Source organism: Nomia melanderi, chromosome 8, assembly GCF_051020985.1.
Source record: "Nomia melanderi isolate GNS246 chromosome 8, iyNomMela1, whole genome shotgun sequence".
Lineage (NCBI taxonomy): Eukaryota > Metazoa > Arthropoda > Insecta > Hymenoptera > Halictidae > Nomia > Nomia melanderi.
In genome coordinates, this window is record NC_135006.1 from 8,671,455 (window position 1) to 8,698,133 (window position 26,679).

The 26,679-nt window shown below is 34.5% G+C and overlaps 1 long non-coding RNA gene across 1 annotated transcript; it reads left to right on the top strand.

Annotated features, from left to right (window-relative positions):
• Positions 1 to 3,162: 3,162 nt before the first annotated feature.
• On the top strand, positions 3,163 to 4,688 carry LOC143174775 (uncharacterized). The gene is made up of 3 exons (XR_012999102.1): positions 3,163 to 3,501; positions 3,564 to 3,706; positions 3,904 to 4,688. It is a non-coding gene; the product is annotated as an uncharacterized LOC143174775 (long non-coding RNA).
• The last annotated feature ends 21,991 nt before the right edge of the window (positions 4,689 to 26,679 follow it).

Consider the following 26,679-nt stretch of genomic DNA (forward strand, 5'->3'; position numbering starts at 1 on the left):
AATCTTTACGAAACAAGTCAATGAAACAGTTTCGATTTTGTCACTGAACCTTGACCCGGGTTTATTACTGTTTCGTTGGCCAAGCACACTTCAAATTAACGAAACCCAGTTGATTGTGACCACTTCAGCCAAATTGGTTCGTGAAAAGGGAACTGGTAAGTCGGTGGATAGCTGAAATGGCACTGTCTCTATGATTAGGTCAGGCCAACTAAACTAAATCGAATTCTGGTGAAATTTATACAAATCTAAAATAACAATTGACATAGCATATAATTCTGGAATCACATAATCGCTTGAAAAAATTTAATAATGCATGATGATGGCAAACATAAATTATGGAATTTACGAACATTAATGTTAAATAACAATTATTATTTGTATATGTTTACCTTACTAAATTACTTAGTTATATAATTGGTACCATTCAAGGACAATCCTGAAATAATAATTACTGATATTTATATTTTATGCAGAAATAAAACATATATTGGTAATGGTAAACATTATAGGTAAATATAAAACATATATTTGTTTCTTTTTTATTCTCCTTTTAACTGTTTTGGTAACTTAAAAAGTTATGATAAGGGTAATATTACTGATTGTATGACTGATTTAAATCTGTAGTGCGTTACAAACATTGTCACGGTATCTGATACTTACGTAAGAACTTTCGTTCAATGTTGTGCTTGATTCCTTAGACGTTTAGGGACACCAGTATGCAAATGCAAACGAACATTATAAAGTACTCGATATCCATGGACGGTATTGTTCTGTAATAATTAACGAGCTCGCGGTATGGTCATGGAATCGTAGGCTAAACTACTGCACTTACGTACCTAAACCGCCCATTAAATCTATCCAGAAACGTGTATTATTTTAAGCACAGCTCGGCAAGATCGATATGCAATGTACGGTGATATATAAGTATCGGGTTTAGCCTGATTTGTATTCCTCGTCTAAACGCTCTGAATAGTTCTAATCGCACGGTAAAATTTTCATGACAGTTGGTGTTCGACTTGTCGTAACTATGGACATTACTGATTTCTTCAGTTTCCTTTGCATATTGTTGCAAATACAGGATAAATTATAGGAGACGAGCCTAACACATAACATGTATAGGTTTGAAGGTGAAAAGGAACGTTTGATGCAAATGTTTGTTGGTTCCAAGGCGCTATTACGCGATGAAAACTTTTTTTTCAAGTCAAAAGTTTCTTTCTCATGATGTTGCTTAAAAGATTTAAAGGTGATCATAATTTTAATGGTATCTAATGGTGATTATAGATATTGGTGATGTTTTTATCAATTACGATTGCTATTTGTATAATACATATATAACTTTCTCATTTTTTGACGCTAGATCATGTTGAATTCAATTTAAAATAAATAAGTTTGTTTTCCATCTTATTTGAAATTTTAAAATTTTCTATCGATTAGCTTAGGAGTGGAAGTGGCAACTAGACGATAAAAAGTGCCAAAATTAGCAGAGGTGATATTTACATGCAGATTTGAAACGATTATTTTTAGAAATAAACTACTTATGTATTAAGAGTATAGCGAAAGAAGAGGGTAAAATTACCTTTGAACCAAAATAAGTGGACGAGAGATCATTCGATAATTTGGAAGGAAAAACATTGACGAATTTCAATCTTTTAACTTCGCCGGGAAAATCGCTACAGAGAAAATTCATTAATTATATAAAACTTTGAGTTATTTATCCTAGCATTATTTTGAATAATTTTAATTTGTTTGAAACACAGGGATTATTATACTTGTTGCAAATTTCATTGAATGTGATCTTAATTGAATCCGCTTGTCAGCAAATCTTGTTTTAGTTCAATATTCAAAGGGAGTCTTAATTAATCTCCCGATACGACAGTATCAAGCCTACACGCATTCCGGTGAGTATATTTAACATTAGCTTAGGAGACAAATATGAGACAACTGACAACATCAAAGTAAACCTTCCGTCCACATTCGCGATTGCTGGTTTTGATTGAAAGATGCAGTTTCAATTAGACGTTCACTTTCTGTTTATCCTTGTTAGAGAATTGTAATCAGTATAACTGTGGAACCTGAACTGTGGGTAAAGTTAGTTCTAATTGTAAGTTATCCTCGCTGATGAATAATTTTATTAAATTTTGATTTCATTATATGGTAGATATTCGTTGTTTAACATTGGCGCAAGTCATAGTTTAAACAAAAGATAAGTAATATATGTCTTCCCATTTACCAGAATTTAACACCAAATTTCATATATACCATGTCTGTTGAAACTAGTCGTATGATCAAACATGAAATCAAGGTATATAAGTTACATAAAAAATATTTCTCAGTGAAAAAAAATGAAAAAATTCAGAAAGACTGAAAAACTGATTCATAGTAAAGTATGAAGTAACTTTAAATCAATCTACCAGAAATTCCTAAAAATCCAAGAAACTTCTGCTTCTCCTTTCAAGCCAAAAGTCCATTCAGTTAGAAGAGAATGTAATTAGGTTGAAGTTAACAAAAAACCAATAGAAAATTTCTCAAACTTGCAATTTGAAGCGATTCATTATTCTGAACACTTATTTTCGATCTTTATATGAAATAAAAGTTACCTAAACTGGGTGTATCTTTAACACTGTCTATTTCACTTTATTATTATACTATCAAAGAATCAACCCTTTGCACTTCAAAAGCATTTCGCTAGAAACATTCAATATTTTTTGTTAGGATACAGACGACACGATTTGAAAGCAACGTCTTCTCTGTTTCAATGTTTCACATATAAATGGATTATATACAGAGCTTAATATTGAATATTAAATTCTATAATTTTGTATGCATTAAATCAAGTATCCACTGAGCAGCTACAGGAGTGCAAAATGTTAATATCTTCACAGTACACTCATACCTTATTCCGTAAGACGTTTCGTTTCTTTCAACATGTGCATATACGAAAGAAACTATAGGTAAGCACTTACAACTGTCTTCAACATTAGTCATCGGCTTGCTACCAGTTTATTCAGCTACTTTGTATTCCGCGGCTTATTCAATATGTAACGCGTTAAAGTTAGAGTACGTTTCCCAGAAGGTATCGTATTCCTGCTCCCTCTTCAGCAATATGTCCCTAGTTTATAATAATCCTATACCTCATTTCTCAGTTTACGGAGGACAGAAACAGCTTTCGGACTGCGGCAGACGTGGGACGCGTGTAAAATATAGTCGGCGGTCACATATGATTCAGGGACTGCGCGCTGCTTCTCCGGCTGAGAATAATCGACAGTGTCTGATGTCCGGAGTGGCGCGTAAATAATCGTGGATCGATGGCTGCAAAGTGACACGTGGAAACGGTCGGTGGACGCTGCGGATACGCTATGAATGTTGCAAGAGAGAATATCGACCGTATCGGGTGTACCGGTCAAAGTGAACGTCGATTGCGTGTACGATGGCGTTCCATCGATCCTCTGATGCAAGTGAAATCGACAGTCGAAAATCCGTCAAATATTGTCCATCACTGAGGCGAGTATACATAACTATATAACGCTACCGGATTGAAAATGTATTTCTTTAAATGATTGCAGAGCGATTTTGTATTGGTATTAATTGTACTAGTGTTGTACGGGGTGTATATGTTCATCTATGGATAGAATTATTTCCGGAATTATTCGTTATTTAAAACATGTCCCTAATTCGAGTTTTCTGATTTGATGGGTTCTTTACGTGGGTATTTTTTTTTGTAGAACATAACATGCTGCAACGATCATGAAAAAAATTACATGATTGTAGTTTACAAAATAGTAACCCTAGTATCTCTTATATACGTCTGCCCAGAGGCAAACTAAGTGTACTAAATTATAGTTCTCTCGAAATAGAAGGAATTGCGTTTCAGACATTTTTAAATAATAAATATTGTATTTATAGGTTGCAATTGGATACTCTGTGCGTAAAGTAGATCACGGAACTCGACATATCATTATTTTCTGCAATATTCACTACTTCCATAAGTGTTTAACCACCTTCCACTTATCTAGCTAAGTATGTCTACTTAAAGTAGAACTTTCACGTGTAACATTTGTCACTGTACTTATTTCATGCACTCGTATAAGACTAGTAAATAATGATACAAATAATATCTAGCGGTAGTTAGTACCAGTAAAATAATAACGCCAACATTTGTAATCTTTCCTATAAAATTTTGAATGTATTTGTACTATGTTTCTTCATTACCGTGGAAACGAAAACGTGCCGCAGATTTGTTTAACAAATTCGTTATGAATGATTCATCGTGGTTCCAAAGATTCAGAGAGGGAACTTTTGACGCTCAAGATGAATCTCACACTGGACAGTCTATCGCTACAGGCACGAAGAAAAACAAGAACATGATTGATAGCGACCACCGTTTGTCGATACGTGGGGTTGATCAAACATTAAACATCGCTGTCACTAATGTCACGCAACATGTTCGTATGCTTGGGATATAGTCAATGAACTCAACATTCGGGCGTTGGTCTTAATTGAACGAAAAAATTAATGAACCAAATTTCTGCTTGCAATTCGTTACTTCATTGGAATCGAAAATGAGTTTCCTAATGATATAAATTCAAAAAATTTCAACTCGGCTCAAAATTCATTGAAATAATTTATAAGTGTATAAGCTATAGTCGTATATTTTTAGAACACCCTCTATGTAGTGGGATCAAAGTATATTATTGTGGGTCAATTTTCAAAGGTTCCTTAAAAAGTAATTAAAATACGGTTTTAAGTAATTAAAAGTTTTAATTTTAGTAATTAAACCGATAAAACGGTTTCTCAAAAAATTTTAACTATAATTTAAAAAAATCTAATATTATTGTACATCCAATTGTTCCGTCCAATACGGAACACCCTAATAAAAGATTCTCGAAGTTTCGTTTATGACATGGACGGGACAGGCAGTTAAGTTTCGTGTTTATTCTTATTTACTACCTTTGAGTTTCATTTACCACAACCGACATATTTACCGTCGCGACAGCATACATTTATTTTAGTCAACTTAGATTGCATGCAATAGGCATAGAATTTTGTCTCTTTCAGGCAGGTTTCAACGTGCAGGAAATCTCCGCAAGCCAGCGAACTTTCGAGACTCCCCCCACACATTGCCCTCTCCCCGCTCGGAAAGGGGCTGGCTAAAGGGCGTTAGCCAAAAAATAGCAAAGATGCGCTGATTGGCGTAAAACCAAAAAGACAACTCATACTCAACCCAACACGAGGTGTCGACGTCGGAAACGAGAAAACACTTCGTCATTTCTCATGATGCAGTAGGGCAGTCAAGTCATATTCAAAAGGACGTCGATCCTTGTACATAAACCACACACCAAACATACTGTTTACATTTTTATAATAAATTAAAGTATTAGTTATCCAATAGCAATTCTTGCAGCATCCACTTTAAACATTTTCAATATCCACTGGCCGTTAAGTGAGCGAGTAGAGCGGAGCATACAAAGAAAGTTCCTTTCATATTTTTAAGTAAACCTTTTGCTCACGCCTCAGCACCAATGAAGATCTTCACGCTATAAACGTAACGTGTAGTAAAATCGTGATCAAACTACACTTAAGTAGATTAAAATTTCGGCGTAAAATTTCAAACGTTCTTTCCGGTTTGAACGCACTGGGAAATGCCGTGGCTATTCCTATTACACTCCGGCGTAGGGTATGGTTAAAAAGATTGCTCGACAGGGACCAGGCACCCCGAATAGCTTCCAACCCTGAATCCACCTAACCGCTTATCGTCGTTATCCCATTTATAAACCAAAAATTGTGCAGGAAATTATAGTGTTCTATATGGAAGTATCTACAGAAAATTCTAATATCCGAATACACCCTCCATACAATAATATTGGAACCATCAGAGGAGTCAAAGTGACATCATTTTAAATGTTTTACTCTAAAATTACTGATAAGGAAATAATAAAAGTGTTTCAAATCTCAACAAGTGCACTTTTGTAATTTTAATAAGAAATTAAAAACGAGTTGATTTAACTGTTCAATATTTTCGGGATTAATGTATTCAATATAACAGGAACGGGAAATATCAATTTCTACCATGTTGAAACTTTGTTCGATAATTTTTTATATATTATTATACGCAATATTACATTTTAATATGTGTTTCGGATGTGTAAACTTTCCGTATTTCATCGCTGATCTTTAATTAATACTTTGTTCCGCCGGTTTGCCATAGAACGTTTTCCTTGTAAAAATTATGAGAACATATTTCAACCTTAACCACTTGTATTTTCTATTCTACTATTATATCTTCCTATTTGAAGTATAAGGCATACAAGTATTTTCTAATTAATGTAAAATTACGTGCAGTTTTTCTTATACAAAAATATACTATAATATTCTTGTTAAATACTTAATATAATATTATTGATAATTATTCAAAAACACAGAATTTGTATAAAATTCACTGGTACTATTACTATGCTCTATTAATATTTCTTTAAAGAAGCCACACTGTATTCGAATTACAAATAAATTTTATATACAATTTTAATTTCACATATTTCTAATAACCTAATAAAAATTACTCTTAATTTCACACTCTAAGAATAATTTGGTACTTTTTGTTCTAAATTTCCTATAGATTGTAACAATTTTTAAATACATCAGATTTTTTCTAAGTGTTTCTGCTTCTATTATTGCTTTTAGGTTATTTTGTGTGTTGTTCTTTATAATAGTACATTATCGAAGTTTTATGATTTTCTAATTGATGTCAATAGTACAGTGTATTTATGCCAGGAAGTTATTGTCTAATGTTTCCTTATAAAATACGGACTTTCTTACAAAGTTTTTACCACGCTGGGACGTGGTAACTATTATAGAATCGCGATACCACCTCGGACTTAATGTTACGCGTGCAGTAGAAAAAGCACAAGTTTAGTTTCGAAAGTATAATCTATGCTTCATATCACGCAGTAAATTATAATCTAAAACCACTTTATTACAACTTTGAAACTGGAATGGTACTATTTCCTCGTATCTTTCGGGTTTACGATTATCAGATTTGTAACTTGTATTCAGTTCGACAGTACGTGTGCGCAAAAATATTATACATAGTAGTAAATGCGATGATATAAAATTTATTGAAATAAAAACGAAAAGCTCATACTGTTTCATTTTACGAAGAAATTGAGACCTTAATGAACACAATCGTGATTTCAGATCGAAAAGCTTTTATGTGATATAAAAAAATTCGTGTCATGCATGTATAATTTTCTTGCTATATAAAAATTAGAAATATAATATAATAATTATTATAGATAAATACATTGAATATTTTGGAAATTGTTAACATTTATTAAGATGTAAAAATATACTGTTTAATAAAAAACAAGTCTACAAACCAGTTTGGAAGCGAATTGTATCTAAATACTTTGAGAGTTACACATACTGAATTTTTTCATTGTTTCACTTATTATTTTTCATTATTTTTAGAAAGTTTTCAATCAAATTTTTAGTATTATTTCAATATTTCTGTAAAATATAATCCTAAAACAGATATCTCATTCCTGTACATTTTAGCAACCGTTTATTGTAATATCCTCAATAATCTGACTCAAATATTTGATTCTGAAAAAATAGCAAAAATTCATTGCGAAAGAAAAACGAAGTTTATAATGTCCTATAGTTCACTTCGAAAGGTCAGGATTAATTAATACATTTCGAAACCTACATATCTCCATAATAAAAAAGTATTCAAACGAATCAAACGAGTAAAAAAATATCACTGCAAATATAAGAGAAGAAAAAAACATCGGTATTCTTGTAACCGAACTTATTCATACGAATATTTATAGGAACAGTTCATCATTAATTAATCATTTCATCTTCTCGACCTGACGCACATTATAATGTACATTATATTACTATATCAATATCTGGTAGAATATTAAAACTACGATAAACAACCATATATAAAGCGTTGCTTGGAAGCCATTTTTATCAAAAAAGCAGTGTATAGTTTATTCGAAATTGTTGAAGTAAAACAGTAACAGGGAAAACTCCACCGACAAAAATAATTCATCTGCGACGCGTTCGCTCCCGCGTTTCTTCTTTGTTTCGTTGTTGAGTTGTTATAGACGCGTTCCTTTGCGTGGCCTCTGGTCGATAGTATAATCTGTAATCTGCCTCTTTTGTAAAATATATACTTCATCAGAAATAGTTTCCATTCCGCCGGAAAACCTATATAATCAGAAAAATAGTATACTATTGCCATTCTATTCGAAATAATGTTATTACCAATGTTCCATTGAATAGTAGCGCCAAGTTGTTAAATAAATGAGCAGAGTTTTCTATAAACATGAGGTTTGTACGGGTTAAAAATACCCAAGGCACGCCAGTGCACGCTCGATTTCGCCTTCTTAAGGAACACTTCAGCGAGCAAGGATTTATTCGAAGGAGTTCCCGTTTCAACGGAACACCTACGTAATCAAAAAAGTAGAGTACCATTTATTCGAAATAATATCATTACCCGTGATTCGTAGAGTACCAATCCGTTGATATTAGCAGGGATTAAAAAGTTCGGAAAATTATGGTTTGAAACTGTTATAGATCAGTTTCTATCGGTTATACTATTGGTTCTGAAACAGTTCTATAACTGTTATTTTTCGATTCTGGAAACAGTTATGAAGAATCGAAATGAAGAACTGAAAAATAACACTTACAGAACCGTTTCAGAACCGAAACTGATGAACCGAATAACAGATATGACTTATTTCGGTTTGCCATAACTGTTTCAGGAACCGAAACCAATAACATAACAGTTTTTAATCCCTGGTTATTAAGTAAATGAACAGAATTTTGCAGAAACATCAAATCTGCAAGCGTTAAAAACCTCCAAGATACGCTGACGCTCGATTTCGCCCTCTTAAGGAACAACTCAGCGAGCAAGAGTTTATTCGAAGGAGTTTCCGTTCCGACGGAAGACTTGTGTAATCCGGCCGAGCAGGTTCTCCCGCGGATCCGTTCGCATCGGCGACGCTTACATCTCTCATCCGCAGCTTCGCGTAAAGTCGGCTCCGGGTGTTTCCCCGAAGTCCGTGGAAGGGTACGCGCTCGGGCGGGAGTAGCCCGAGGGCCAGCTCGTTCCGGCTCGTTCCATTTTTACGACCGGCCAGGATCATTTTTTACGAGCGGTTCCGTAGCTCTCGTTGTCCAGAATTCATCCGGCGTGCAACGCGCAGCCACTCGTCGATCTGCCTCGTCGGCGAGCCCTAGCCCGTCGCCAAAGAGGGTTGCCAACGAGTGGCCGCTTGAAGTTTCGATCTGCGAACAGGCCGGAACGGAAACGAGCCATCGAAGATGACTTTCCGCGGAAAGTCTCGCCGAAAATGCCGTGCATCCGAGATGCCTCGCGGTCACGACGTCGGAGAGAGTGCATCGAGAGATGGAGCGGTTGGCGAAGGGGAGGAGGACGGGAACGAGAGAAGAAAAGTTTAGATTGAAGTTTCCGCGTGAATGAAAAGTTAAGGACTGTCACTCGCATCGTAGCAATCTGCGGTAACAACTTCGTGTCTGACGTAATTTCACGAGTAATTTTCCGCGATCGCGCGGTAGAGGAAGCCCAATCTTAGCGTTCGGTTGGATATTCGTTAACACTGGAACCACCAAATGGGTAAAAATGACCCATTGCTAAATTCTTCTTTCGCAATTATTAAAAGGGAACGCTTCCCTGGGAAATGAGTAATGAAATTGATTTGGAAATACGCAAACTGAATTATAAATCAATTAAGATCTCAATAAATGCGATGGGCCTAGCAAGCGGGAGCCGAGTTGCCTCGATTTGCGACGCACCGCGGTAAATAAATCGCACTAGAACGAAAAGGCGAACGTGTCTGGAAGATTTCATTTTTGCATCATAATGTCAAGTTCTTACTGAATGCAACTGTGCTTGAAAAAACGTCGAGGCGCATCTTAATCTATGAGAAAATCATTCGTGAAGTTGTACAATTGTATGAAATATCAGTGATGTATTAGCTGTGTTAAAATGTCGATATTTATATGAAGATTCATGGCAGAAAGGCAATGAACTATTAAATGTAGAGTATATACATACCTGAAAATTTTGATACTGAAGAAAAATTTGTACAACTTTTCCATAACATGGAAAGTGCGAGAAATTTTAAGAGTAAAATGCGTAGTCGAAAAATCCCTAACTTTCGGGATAGCTCAACACTTTCCGAGTGCTCCGAGGATTAGAAAATTTGTAGGGCATTGTTCCTCGTATATTCAGCTATCTCAAACAGCAACAATTTTTCGGTTTGAGTGAAATTTTTAAAAGAGATTAATTAAACATAAAGTAACAGAACGATGGTAAATACATTTAAACAGTTGCAGCAAACATAAGGGAAGAATCTCAACGCCTCAAACGTTCACATAAAGCGACTTACGACTGCCTAAAAACAAAACGCACGCGGCGTTCTTCCGCGGCATGGAAAACGTGCGCTGTCCAGAAGCATCGCTGGTCGTCTACTGCTCGTCGTATTTTGCGCGCGAAAAGAACCATTACAATTTGGCCGCCCAAATCGGGCAAATACCCCATTGTGCATCGTGTCTTTTTATACACTTAAGTCGTTTGATAACACCGTGGAACACGATTTTTGTTTTTGAACAGCCACTACGTGGTCCTTATAGAGTTCCTTATTCTAAATGCGAATCCGAGAACCAAATTGCTGGGTCATGTTCAGTTTTCGAAAAAACTGGGTTTTAATAAAAACGGTCGAATTCTTCAGAAAACCAAGTGTTACGTGAAAACTAAAAACAATAGGCAGTTAAAATTTGTCACAGAAAATAAAGACTAGCCTGAATACGTAGCTATAAAAATTTTGAATTTCGCATGTCATTAAATGTTTGTAAATGATGATCAAAATTTAAAAAAGGGTAGATGCTCGTAATTTGTATGCACTTCTGTTACATTTATACGAAAAGTAGGTTGGCTAGCACAAATTTGCTATGCGCCATTGGATTTTGCAGACATTTCTGAAGAGGAACTCCCCGCGGGAAGCGTGAGATCGGTTTTTCTTTGGAACAGGGTAAGAAAATGTCTGCGAAGAGCGCGTGCACGGAACTTTCGCGCTACACGGCCATCGCTCGCCGGTCACAGCTATGCAGGGTCGTGACTACGAGCCGTATAGTGGACCCCGGGCACTTCTTATATGTATATATAGTGTTGAATTGTTTTGTAAATTTTCATAATAGTTATGAGAAAGCTTCTCACGATTTATGTTTAACTTTATTAAATGGAGAAAGGTTTTGTGTCAGTTAAAGTGTAATTAATTTATTTCAGAAGATAATTTGATTATCTTCTCATTTATCTTTTAGTTGCTGAATATACAATGTATTGTATGCGAGGAAAGTTTAAAATACTTTATTGTACGATGATTAGTCGCCGCAATTCGTAGAATGTATGTTATTAAAAAATACGTTTCAGTAATTTGAACATAATAATTAATTAAAATGCTACTATGTAATTTACTACGTATTGTTGAAATCATATAAACAAAGACTCAGATTTAATTAAATCCTACAATTTGCAAGCAGCAATATGATAATTTAATCTTATAAATCCATTATTAGCTTGCAATATATTGCTGACAATAAATTTAATCGTAACAGAAAGATAATTATACGAAATGATTTGAATGGATATTTTGTTATAGGATTTCATACATTTTGCACACAGAAGGTAATCATAGTTTAGTTCCATAAATTGGGAATTTTTGAAACTTCATTTAACATTTCAAACAAAAAAGACTTTATCAAAATTAGATTAAAATTTTAGTTCTGTTACGTGTTTTCAGATATACCAGTGCATTTTCCGATTCATTGTTGCAACACTATATTACAATTAATCCTCAGATGGATGTTATTTAATTGTAAAATACATTGCATAAATTAAAAGTTCAGAAAACTTAAACAGATGTTTATCGTCTTATTTGTGGTACTTTAACAAAATAGCATAGTTTCTTTTAATTTGTCACAGTAAGTAAAAATGAGATCAATGCTGTAAAAAAATATACGTTCATATCAGATCAACCGTATAATCGAATGCATCAACTACTTTTAGGTCAAAATCTAAAGTTCATCGATTCTGCAGTGTTCCGTGTATTATATACTCCTGAGCCACTCCTGTCTTGTATATGCTCATTTCCTCAGAGACGCAAACGGATCGTGCTTAGCGGTAGTGAACACAAATGAGGTAAGAGCAGCTCAGAGCAAGATGCGATACACGAAAGTGGTAAACTTTGAATTTTCATCAAGAAAGTATTAGCGAACCCACGTGTAATATTCGTATGTAGAATGTACGACAGTCAATGATGTGCCAAACAGATAGATATTCTGTATTCCATTCGAAATGTTAGAATTTTCTATTAATCGAATTGATATCATATGATTATACAGCTGAATAAAATATTTGATTTTGGTATGCAGCTTAAAACCTGTACTTATTTTATAATGAAAACTCAAACAGCGAAATCAATGGTGCTGTTAATTACCGAAAACGCGAATAAATATAACAGTGATAAAACATAAGCATTGTATGAACAAATATATTCAAAGAAATCCTCAGTTAAAAAGCTTCCAAAATTTCAAAAGCAATTTATGTATACCATTGTTCTTAAATATCTAGACACATTGTATAAAGTCACGTGGAACGTGATTTAAATTCGTAAATTAAAACATTTCATTAAAAGCAACGCGCGTGAAGTCGTTAACTCAGTAATATCAGGTAAACTGGTAACGAACGCATTCGAAAAAGTTCCATGAACGAGAGCGTGTACAAAACGGTAGAAAATACATTTCGCGAGATCCATCAGTTACAATAAATAATGTTCCCCGTGCAACCGCAAGTTAACGAGCTTCGAAAAGGTCTTCACCCAGTCAATTAACGCGTAATTAACGGCTGACGGGGAGAAATTCAGACGCTACAATGACGTTGTTCCATGTGAATCGCTGTAGCTTCGGCGCTGCCTGGTGCAATTTGCGTCTTTGGGCTGAAGTGCGAGCCAAGGATTCATTCCTCGAGTCTAAATGTGTTCGCCCGTTCCCTGGTACGTGTTAACGAAACGAGCTGCTGAAACGTCGCGTGTATCTACAAGGTGTACATCGGCCTGGTAAGTGCCGACGAGTATAGTCAAGTGCAGTTTAAATGCAAGCCGTTCGTTGAAAACGGGACATAGAATAATGGCTAGTCCCAACGTGGCCTTCCTACCAGAAGGTTAGAAAATTATGAACGACCAACGAGACAATGTCAATCATGTCACTCTATAACGTCTATTATGGATTCCATTTGGAGCTGCGCATACAAATTCTTTTTGCAATGGGAATTTTATTAATCAGTTTGAATGCGTTTGACGAATATACACGTTATCTTAAAGCCTGAAACAACACTAATCCTTTCAACGGTGAATTCGTTAATTTTTTCAGACAAACATGTAATTCTTCTTTGTTTCACTTTGGTTTTTCATGAAGATATACCTCAGGTGCATTCGTCCTGCGTTTGACGAGTACACACTTAATTTCTTTATTTTATTGTGAGCAAAACGAGAGATTTTTTAATTAAATTTCACAGTTAACAGGCTAAAACGGCTCTTCGAGATTGACTTTTACGACGATATTGACACTTGGCAATAAAATTATTTCGTTCTTTTACATTGTAAGTATTAGTCAGGTGTTCTTGAATAATAAATGTCCTCCTTGTATTAATGTCCTCCTAGCATACAGTTTCATGTCTCTGAACGTTAAATAATAATACATGTAATTTTGGTTGTCCTTCTTTTAATATAGCACAAGATTGCGATCGTTGCAAATATGCGACTGTGGTGGTAAACGTATTAATCAGTTGCAAACATTTAGTACAACCGCATTTGTTCTTATTTATATTACTGTTTTCAAATTCTAATTCTGTCTTATTACAAAAGATAATAATTATATAATATGTTAATTACATTTATAACATTCTGTAATAACATCGAATAAAATTTGAACTGTATACAATGACAAAAATAATGAAATAACTTATCTTTAATCATATATAGAGGTTCGATATGTAAGATTATGAAAATTTAAAGAAATAAAATAACAAAATTTCTACAAACAAGATCTGAATATTTGAAATTTCGAGTTGTTTTTATGTCTAAGCGAAAGAGAGTAGAAAAAATTTACAAGTTACAGAGGTTCTACTGTATATCAGTTTTTAATACTTTTGTGGATCACTCTATTCATTGTATACCAGTAGAAAAAGATTTAACTCCGAACTAGAGAACAGAATTCGTATTCGTTAGCCGGCTCACAAGAAGCGTGGTTCGAATGAAACAAATCGCCACGTTTACAACTTCCATCAAAGGCAATTCCCGATTGATGTGTGGTTCCCATAGGTCTGACGTAGAGAAGCGGGTCGCCTCGAGCGTGCCGCTAAGCGTCACCCTCGGAAAAATCGCTCTGAATCAATCTTGAAAATTGCCACGAAAACAGCGCTCGCCGATAAAATCGCATAAAATCCCGAGAAGTGGTCGCACACTTAGACCATGGCTGGTCATTTGGACAGGAAGAAACTCGTAACTGATATTAAGCCAGCGCGCCGTAACTAAGTTCCTATTAGTCACCGGACGAGGGAAGAAGAAATTCGTAGGGATGATAAATTACTCGAGTGTGCACGTCAATAGCGCAACGCCTCCAGGAAACGGGGAAATAGCTTCCGCAGGAATTGGAGGAGAATTCTACGTGACGGAGCATAAAACGGAAGTAGAAATGATACGATGATACGAAACGTTTAGGGAAAATCAACTTCAACGGACCTCGCAGAATTATTTTTCGATTATTTTCTGTTTCCTCGAACAATAGTGTAGGTTATTCTTCGTAGAAAACCATCAGTTGTATTTCAGTTTCATTTATATACCTCTTATACAAAATAAAAAGGAAAATTTACTATCCGAATACGAACAAAAGCGGTTTTCAATTTCGACATTTTCAACTCGACAATTTCGTAAGAATTAACCTTTTGCCCTATAATTTATATTATAATCATGATCAATACAATTAGTTTGTTATTAATCGTTTATTGGGAAAAGAGAAAAATTCTAGGCATATTCTATATCTATGTTTGCTTTAAAATATAATAAATGATAACAGAAAAATAATATTTAATCTGGATTCAAAAAAATCGACTAACGTTTATGCTTGCTAAATTCTGTTTAAAATCTTCATCACGTGTCTGACACGATATTGTCGGGCAAGAGGTTAAGGGAATACGTGAACCAACAAATAGTATTCAAATGATAAGATTTATTTAAAATTTGTGCATTAAAATGTTGATCTTCGGAAATAAAATTACTATTGAATGGATTCTGTCTCATAAAAATATCTGTGTAAATAACATTTATAATACCTGCATCTATTTTCAACTTAGTAACTGTGAAATTTGTGCAGCTATTTGCCTGTTAACTTTGTTCGGAAACATTTAGCTTTCGGAAATAAAATTTTTTGTTAACACTTTCACACTCACCACTGAAACTGACGCTTTGCTGGATACGGATCTGTGAGTACTCTTTGCTAAATGTTCCTTTCGCTTTTGAGAGTAAAACTCGTAGAAGTCTACTCTAGTGAATGTAAGCGAGAACTCGACGTTTGAGAGTAATTCCCTCGTACATGCATTTCTCTATTTCGTGCATTCGTTTTAAGTAATTGTTGTTTCTTGAAGCTCTAATTCCACGTTTCATGCATTACCAAAGTTTGTCGGTACCTTTTACAACTTTTCTATGCTGCGTCTATTACGCTATAATTCTTTCGATTATTTATTCAGAATGATAATATTTCTCCATGACTGTTACACTGATACTACTTTTAATCGTAAGTTAAATTGTGAGTCAGGAAACTACTATATTTATATCAAATAAATTAACTTTTTGTTCAATTCCAAATGAATAAAAACCAAGTAAATGAAATAACATGTCTTCATTGTATCTTAACGTCCATGTTGGTCTCATGAAAAAACAGTGATTGTAACGTAAATTTATGTCACCTCGGTAGTTAACGCTAAAACTACCGAGCAATTAGAGTGCCATATTTCCAATTTTCTACAGAAATTAGAACAATACGTTTCTTGAGATTCGAAGAGTTTCCTAATGTTGTTCTGTACAAATATACAAATTTAATTGACAATCTTTCGAAAAAACGCTTTCGAAATTTAAATACATACAAAATAAAAATTCTGAAGTGCATCAATTTGACTCGTCCGATAGTCGTAGTGCCAAGAGTTACTAAAAAAAACCTCGACTGAAAACAATGATACCGTAAACGAATGGGTCCCGAAACACAGTCTCAAATTGGCCATTTATTTCCCATTTTATCAAAGAAGATAAGTTAATAGCTGAACCACAAACCGTTTAATATTCCCAACGAAAAAGGGCCACGTCGAAAGAAACACAACAGCATTAAACGAAGAAGTCGGTCTGATTAATCTAAACGTTAATAAAGAAGCCTCCGCTGAAAACCGTGATACCGTGTACGAGCCAAGAAACCACGTATTCAGTGGGTTTCGCGGTGCGGCAGGGTTACACATCCCCGGAAAGTTCGTTAAGGGAGAGCCTCTTTTGGTTCGTCGAGCCGCAACGAGGCATTAATTTTCCAGGATGTTAATATAGGGGTGGGCGCGAGGGGAATTTCGTCCGGTGGCTGGAAGAGAAAAGGCCGGGGCGACTTTTACCCACGTGGACGTCCGTGGACCGGGAAATCAGAGGGAAAAGGGCTGCCGCCGTTTGAAGCTGGACACCGCGCGCCGGCAACCTTCGAAGAACAATTTCCAGTTGGCGGCTGTGTGTTACGTCACTGCGTTCTCTCGCTCGCACGCCAGTAAATAGCATTAGCAAGTCAACTAGCGCTTTGCTCTCCGGGTACTTACTTCTTGAGATTCCAGTTAATTTATACAAGTGGCGCGCTGTAATGCAGTTACACAGTTACCCGAGGTTACAAGTTAGTTTTAGTTTCGACCCGACTGCCTTCTTAGCTCGAGCGTAGGACGAAGGAGCCTCGCGTCACCACCGCCGCGGGAAGAACGAAGAACGACAGGGGGCTGCTGGGGGAGGACAGGGAACGTTCGTCGAGAGCGTCGAACATCGCTGAACACCGTCCCGCCTGCGTTCGGCGAAACGGTAATTTTGTAAAGACAGGGGACACGGCACGGTGCTTCTCGCGTCGCGTGACGTACCGAGAGTTTGGGTTATTATGCAAGAGATACGGCTAATTTCGGCGCGGAGCGTGCTTCGCGATGCGACAGGACACGGCGGGACGCTGACAACGAGCCGAAAGGATCATAAGACGATTCACTATTTACGGACGGTTATAGACTGAACGAACCATCAGTTATTTCCACATTCCGCTCGGACGAAATTGAAATTATTGACGTCTGTCGGCTGATATCCTGGAATTTGTTAATGTTTAATTGACGCTTCGAAAGGTGGGATTGAAACAGATGCCGAAGTATTAATATTTTAAGCGGTTGTGCACTTCGGCAGGTATTGTGGTAGTGTAAATTCGCGATGCTGTTTCATTTTATTTATATATTCATTGGCTCGTATTTATGGTAGTGTGATTTAGGAGTTATAGGAGAAATTGGAGTTTAGAAAGTTACGCTTGGCGAGTAGAGAAGTGAATGTACTTTTTGTTTATAATGTAGTAGTCTAAGGGGATGAAATTAGATGTTGGTAAGAATGCAGATTGTATTGTATTTATTGTGTTTATGACCTTACAACATTTATTGCGTGTGATTAATATTTGTGTAAGAAATATTGTAAAATTCATATAATAATATGAAATAATAAAAGACGGGTAGAAGCAAATAAAGAAAGTAACATTTACAAGAGTATTCTCTTTTTATCTTGTTTATTCTGTGAGTCTAAATGGCTGACAAAACAGTTTTTAAGTCATTACTGCAAAAAAAAAAAACAATAACATGCTATGATTTTTAAGATTTACTTTATATATTTTGAAATTTAATTGTAGCGAATATTTATTAAAGAAATTGACATTTTTCACAATTTCATAGACAATTCTTTCAAATTATTTCTAGGAGATTTGTTAATCTTTTTGTTAAATCTAACATAACTGACTAGGATCTTAAATAGAAAAAGATGAGAAGTTAAAGAGAAATTTTGAAAATCTGAATCAAAATAGACTTAGGTATTATCATCGGAGCGTTAACACGCAGTCTAGAAAATATTGTTATAACGTAAGTAAATGTAGGTATTAAAGGATTTTTAGTTATTTGTTAATTCTGTGTCGAAATTTATCATGCGATTGTTATACAGTTGGAAAGAGATGAAATTTCCAATGATGGATGTATTCCTTGTTAGTTTCAGAATTTCTTTCACTGGTCAGTCATTCGGGGTCATGTCTGCGCTATCTAAAAGAATGAGCAGGAAAGGGGAACCTGGTTGAGGAATGCATTCCATTGTTCTCTTCTATCAAACACTGAGGAATTCCGGACCGATTTTCTGGGCTTGCCACGCGATTTCCGATTCTCTCCATTTTGTCACAGAGAAAATTCCCCGATCAAATAAATTCTTGGCACCCGATACTGAAGGAAGAAATCGATCGATCTTTGATTTCACATATCCCATTGGCCCAATATTTAAAATTTTCCAATACTTTAGTAGTAAAATCTCTTCAGATTACGGAATACACTATTTCCAAGTAAAGCGTCGTTCCTGAGAGAAGTGAATTTAAAAAATCGAAGATTTATTGTATTTATATATTGAGATTTATAAATTCATTACATTCGTTGTCAGTTTGATTGATTTATTAAATACATTGTCACTCTGATCAATTTATTGTATACTAACATTGTCAGTTTGATTACTTTCTGTTATTCATATTTACGTCTATCTATTATATAAATATCATCATTGATGTGTTATTTATTTTCATGGTGTTATAACAGATAAGATTTATACGGATGATATTTGGTTTAATATTATTCAAAAACATAGTAACTGGTAACATTTAACACGAGTTAATCTACCATACGAAATAGTATAGAAACTGGAAAGTATTTAAGATAATACAGAAATATTACAGAAATAATCAATCTTCATTAAAATAATTAACCGTGACTTGCCTGCCAATCAAGATCAATAAATAATTATGGTGAACAGCGTGTAATTACATTGAATTAATGCCGAGAGGCGCGAAGAAAGTTACACGTGGGCCGAAGATAAAAGGCCGGGCTTCATTAATCATTTTATCGATTCTCCTCTTTACCTTAATTTATAAGAAACTATCAATCTTGCAAGGCACGACAACGGGTTTGTCGCACCGACACTGTTAATTGAATCTTCTGATAAATATAATCAGAGAATCAAATCCGCCCCTGCACAATTCTGACAACTTAGTTGTTCTCCACTCGTTGCCAATTCATTTCACTTGAAGCTTTCTCTTATTTATAGTGCAACATTATAATTGCGTTGTGAAACAATTATACTCTCGCACGAGAAAGAAAATATAATTTTATATACATTATTTCCTTAATCAAAACAATTTTTAATATAAAATATCATTACTTCTTACATACATCATGAGCAACTGTAGGTATTTATCAACTAACATATTGTAATATACTTAAAAGTAATGAATACAAAACACTAAGATCATGTCTTAAAACTTAAAACTACTTTTCAAGACAGCGTGCTTATTTCGAAAACAATTTCAACAATCAACTTGATTCTCTGACCGTATGTAAAATATTTATCTCACATTGTAACTTAAAAAAAACTTTCGAAAGATCTAGATTTCATCAATGTGTCATTTCTTGATATGAACCCACTACGAAAGAGTTGAATGTACATACCTTTCTTCGTCCACTATAGATCTCAACTGCCATAGGCGTTCATTCTAAACGATGACTGGCAAGAACCGCTGCAGCGTTCTGCACACAGATCTCGAATCAGGTGTCTTCATGCGTTGAACTTGAAAAATTGATCCTAATTTCGATTTCTAAAATAGAAACACCGAGAGTTTCGAACGTGACACGTGTAAATATCTGCGACGCGAAGGCACGTTACCATCTTCTATCCAACAAAGTCGTTTGAGAGAGAGTCGAATCAAGACTGTGGTTATTGAGGCGTCGGAATGTCTTTATCTAACGCGGCAGGACATCGCAGTTGGGGTGTCACCCAAAAATGCTCTGGGGCAATTTATTGCCGTCAAAGGAATCGTCCCCCTCACTGGGGGATGAAATCACGTAAAAAATTCGAGAGTCACTTGAAGCAACGAACACTTCGAACAGTCTTATCGATTCCTTTTTTAGGAAGCTTGATGGATCGATGATTAATAAACGTTAGATTTTTTGTCTGATTCTTCAAGACAGGTGATGCAGTAAAATAATGATACATAGGATGTCCTATTTGTTTCAAACACCCAGGAAATAGGGTATCCCATTTTAATTTGTAAGTGCAATTACCCCTGGAAGTATTCACGAAGTTATTTAACCCCTTGCTCTACAACATCTTGATAGACTGGCGATCCAGATTTCAAATAGAATTTAACAAACATAAATATTACAGAATTTGTTTGAATATAAATTACATACTATTTGTCTGTTAACAATGATTATACCTAAGAGCACACGTTGACATACAATACAACTGGAATTTTCTCTTGTTTTCAATAAATTATTAAATAACAAAGTAGTGAGATCGACCACAGTTTAGAAAGAAATCATAAGACAAGGGGTTAAGCCCTTTTCAAGTACAAATTTTCTTATTGTGCAACGTTATATACAAACTTTAAGTCAATCATTACTCGTGTTTCTATTTGATTATTAATATAAAATTGTTACCATGCAAGGTTTCCTAACAAACACTTTTCATTTATGCTGCAGAAATGAATTATAATACTGAATGTAAATAAATTAATAACGTTTAATACGGTCTTTCGTAAATCCTTCGAGTTCGTGTATGTCACGGCTGTGAATAAAGTGATTAAAAAATATTTCAAATGCGAACTTTTCTGTTTTAAGAGGACAGTAATTCGGTACACCTAGTTTTAATCATATAATATTTTTGTATTAATATAATATTTTTGCAGCAAATCATTCTCTCTAAAAAAGTGTCAACCTACTTACGTCAAAATCCTATCGAAATAGAAAAAATTGCACGTGAGACATATTTTACGTATTAAGTAATTCCGGAAATAATTGTATTCGTGGATTAAAATGGGACACTCAAAGTATCCCATAATTTTTGAGCACATGAAAAATGAATTTGAAATGAAATTTGGAAAACAATTTGAGAATGACTATTTTACGGCTATTAATATTTCTAAATTTAAGTTATATTTCTAGAATTTCAAGATGATTGTAAATTTTTATTTACTATTTATATATGTTTATTTATACAATGTTATACATAACGTTAAAAACAAATTCAGCGATAGAATAGACCATACATTTTAGCTAACTTTGAAGTAAAAATTTTGTATTTCAGATCATTTTTATATTCTTCACGTTATATAGTTGCATTACATTAAAAAATAATAGCAACTAACAATAAATTAATTATTTTATTTTACATTATCAATTGAAGGACACATGATTAATGAAGCTGTAATTATTTTTAACGAAGTATAATTACTTCATATTTTTCTTTTGTCTTGTACGTTCCTTTCGCTTTTCAACATAAATAAGTGACACGAAAAATACACAGGTACGTCTTCTACATAGAAGTTGAAACGAATCGCAAGTCAGCACGCAACACTTTTCCTTTTTTACTAAATAATTCAAATCCAACATAATCAGGAACGTGTATCGAACTCGTAAATTCTTTTTTATAGTGGCCAGGATGAAGAGAAAAGAACATTATTCCGGTTCAGTTGCGTGCACACACGTGACGAAAGAACAAAAAAATTGTAGTAGGTTGTATTCAGAAAGGATTTATGAATTATGAAAAATAAGGTATGAAGCTGTATAATTAATGACCATAAATATTAAATATTAGGAGCTTTAGTAAATCATTAACTATATTGTCACTTCTAATGTTAACTTCTTGAAAACACAAAACTAGTACTGTATCATCAATATTCTTTTTTCTTTTTTACAATAAATTATCATATTTGAAAACAAAAAACAAAGAAGACACTGTATAAATATATAATACGTACAATACATAAATATATATTTATTAGTATTATTAATTTTTGATTAAATTTTATTCCAAATTATTAATTTTTTAATAAAAAGGTAATAGTTAATTCAACGGATGCTTGATGTTAAGTACTTTGAAAAGTACCTATCACACAATAAAACCTTTTTAAATAGAGCGTTCGTTCCCTTTCTAAATTTATTTCTTTGTTTATATTAACACAAATTACAGATTTGTTCAATTATATGCATCCTACATTGTTTTACATACTACTATATTATATAACTACGTTAATACGTATATCCATAATTAACTACATATTACGGCATTTATCAATTTAAAAAACGATAACAATTCAACTAAACAATAAAGGTACAACAATAACCACAAAGCATCTTCGTTTCTCAGCTTTGATCCACAAACACACATAGGTCAAACACTTTTGCTCGATGGTCTCCCGCACACCGCTGAATAAACGAAAGAACAAACGTCGAATAATTCGATTTGCGTAGATATAGAATTGAATTCACAAATGACTTTCCAGCAGGACTCCCGCGGTAATTACATTTCACCATAATCATATTAAACGCTTTACGTATCCGCCAAGAATAGCAATGCGCCATTGTTCGATCAATAGCCCATTACGACGAAAGCAACTCTCATTTCCTGTGCGAGGAAGGTAATGCGACATGGGAGCAGCGAAACGGCGGGAAGTCCGGAACCCGAGGACGCAGCCGGATACCGAGAACGTGGAAAAGAAAAGTAATTGAAACCTGCTGATGAAGTTTACGCTTGTAACTACAAAGATGAGAGGCTTCCTTGCCTATTAGCGATTGGATTATCCAGGGTCGGCGAGGAACAGAGATGGGGAAGGGGTGGTAGATGCGCCGGAGGATCACAAGGAGGATCAGAGGGTGGTTGCTGGACCCGGTGGAATCCGGATTCAGGAAAAGAAAATTAATTCCTTATTCACGGCACGGCGCCGCATCGTCGCCATTCGGTGCTTTAATAACGGCTAGAAATGCAAAGGGAAGCCGCGGCTCGGGAATAGTTGACGAGGATGCACACCGCTGTAAAAATGCCATCAGTTTTTTCAGGTTGCTTTCAAAACCGAAAGGGGGTGGGGTTACCGTGAAGATTGCTACCAATAAAATGAATGTAATTACAGTGCGCCGGCATGAATACGTGAATAGAAACAGCGTTTTAGGGGAAAAAAAGAGGAACGTGGATTTGAGGAAGAGCATCTATATAACTGAATGCAGACTGCCTGAAATAAATAGGTTTATTCAGATAGGTTTATTTTGTTTGAAGATTTAATATATTGGGAAAAATGTAATTATTTCCTGCGAATGGGAGAAGTATGTTTGGTTTACTTATTTGTAGGAAATTTATTTAAATCAAATTATATAAATTAGAAAATTTGCTTTACTGTTACTGACAGGGAAACTCCTTGTGTTTCTCTGTTGTTGTCGATTGTGTTTTTAATTGCAATCTACTGGAATAGTTACACGTTAAATCGTTTCAGGCAGTGAACGAATAATGAAAATAACTATTTAAAGAATTAACGTACTATATGCACCTCAATTTAAACTTGCATACAAGGAAACGCCCAAATAAAGTTTTTAGTTTAGTTTAGGAAGATATATTCGCCAAATAATGCTGTCTCTCGCGGTTACACGAACGTAAAAAGTGGCAAGCGCTGACCGTTCCCGGAAATAAACGGCTGAAAGGACCGTTTTGACACGTTGACGTAGCGATACATTCGGAGACTACTACCATTTCCGTTCGAATCTAGATTAAAATCATGATAGTCTGTATTTCTCTCCAGCACGGTGATCTAAAAAATTGCTCTAGGAACACTTTTCAACAGAACGCTTCCTCCAGATCAGTTTCTGCACATCGGTGTCCTCACTTTTCTGTTTTCCCTTCAATATGATCTTGATCGTATTTTAGCTTGTATGCAGAACAAATATAAAATCTCTAATAATACAAGTTTGAATTTAAAAATATTATAGAAAATTACACGTTTTATTATTACAATAGTGATGTGTTTTTGCATATATTTATGCAATTAATAAATTCTACAAAATGTACAGTTCATGTCACGTGTTTATTCAATTGAAAGTTGATCTTGTCTATGCACGTTTGAGTACAATTTAACTTTCATCATTTACATATAATGTATTGTTGCGATACATCGAACTGACGAGGTTGTGATGTATCGAACTCGTCCCTCCAGTACGCACGGCTGAACCAACCCTTAGGATCTGAAGGGGGTTGAAATAAACTGGTCGCTAAGGAGTTGGTCAGAGTAAACGAAGACAAGCGAGTAGTCTTCGAGCGAACGTTGACGAGAAAGGACGTGTCGAACCATAGACTACATTGTGCAATATTTGTATGAAATTTTAAATATAAGTGTATAAAGAACATTGTAAATAATTATGTCGCGGTCGAGCACCTCAGGACCCGCCCAGCGCAACAGTATCTATTACTGAGTTTCCTTTGTTAAGATTCATTAATAGTGCTAATGGCGTTTCATAATAATTATTGGTTGAGTAAATATTTCAACGTTGGAAATGTGGAGAATATTGTACTTTCTATTTTGAATATTACAAATAAACAGTGAAAATAAACAGTCTCTCTTATATGAATATTAAATATACAATGTGAAAAGAATATACGCCGAATGCTTGTATTAATCCTGAGCTAATTCTTTTATGAATTTTACTAATTTTATTTTTTTTTTAAACTCAACGATTTACTTTGGATTATCCCTTTTAATTAAAATTAACAAGTATTAGACAGAAAGTATAGTCAGACAAGCACTATCATGTGACATAATAGTCAATATTTTTATATACAATCAATTTTATCTGTGGTAAAATCAATTGTTGCAGTTTAATTAAAGCTTTGTACATTATTCTCACCACCAATAGTGCTGCGATTCATACGTTCCCACCGCTACACGAGTGACCCAGTCACGGCATTGAGAACGCTCTCATACTGTATATCCTTTTTATCTCAAAATATGCAAAATAAGTCTAATTTAACACGATCTACTTCGAGCACAGAGGAAGTAAATCATTTTTTTCTCGTTGAAACTCATTATCAACTGCTGAATATTAATTTTTAAGCGCTCTCAAACTACGCTCAGCGATATCGAACAACTCAAGTACTTATGGCGCAACAAGATTATTAAATAACATCTTATATTGCTTAAGTAATATAAATCTCGTTGATTATACGTGAATGTTACTTGTGGGTTCGGGTAATCATTTAGCTCAAAAATATTCGACAGAACACCTTCTTGTTTAAAACAGTGGAATTGTTAATCTTTAACTTCTCAAAGTATTACATCAACTATACACACATAAAACATCTGTCAAAAATTGGAATTAACATTTATCTATAAATACTCTATAAAGAATAAATAGTATAAACTGAGGTGAAACTAATTAATTAGTTACTTAATCTCGCGAAATATCTGGTTCATCAAAGTAATTACATTCTCCATCGTTGATGTAGAGTATTAGAAACCAGATTTGTGCAGTAATTGTTCTCAGGAGTTGGATTAAGCTCTTAAACATAATTAAACTGGATTTTATTTGAATGATGAAACCAAAGTGAGTGAATCTTTGGTGAACGTATTATAGAAGCAAGAAACAATGTGCTCTCTGTTTACCGGGAGTATTATCCTTTCTTTCTTCTTCCATCTTAGGATTTACCAGCAATCCTCTGTTACAGGACTATTGAGATTAAGCCTTTGAGTTTCATGCTAGTCATATATAATTTTATATGTGCGCAGTATATTACACAAGACGCGATGAACATTTGGGACTGTAGATCTCCTGCGACGGAATTGAAAACATATCGATAACATCATGGACTATTTTGAGAAAAGCTAATTGCAATATAATTGATTAACTGATATATGATATTTACCTTTCATAACAGTAAGGAGTAAATAAAACATGATATTTTTCGTGAGAAATGCAAAGAACAAATTGTTGAATATTTTACAATTGAAAAATAAATTTCAATTATTTGGGTATTTATTAATAAGCAAGATAGATGTTGGTGAACACACAATTAAATGTATGCATGAGATTATATATTAGATGCGGGTTTTAATTCAGTGTCTTCTTAAAATAAATGTACCGTTAATTTTTAAAACATCATGTACCTTTCAACCTTATTTCGACTTTGTTGTATCTTTGAAGCAAAAATGAAAACACTGAAAATACCGAAGATATAATTAAATTCCTTATAGCTTTTTAATCGATGTTTGTATCCAAGTATATCTAACAATTTCGTATCTCAGAAAGGAAAAAATAAGCATGAAACGCCGGTAATGGAGAGAAAAATACAAAAATGTGGAGGAAATACTGAAGCAAGGAGTCAAAAGGTAACCAATTAAAGGTACAGAAAGATTAACTGAAACGGAAGTTGTACATGTGAAACTTAATAAATTGTTCGTCGAACCAAAAACATATACCAATTGTAGTAACATTAAAAGCAA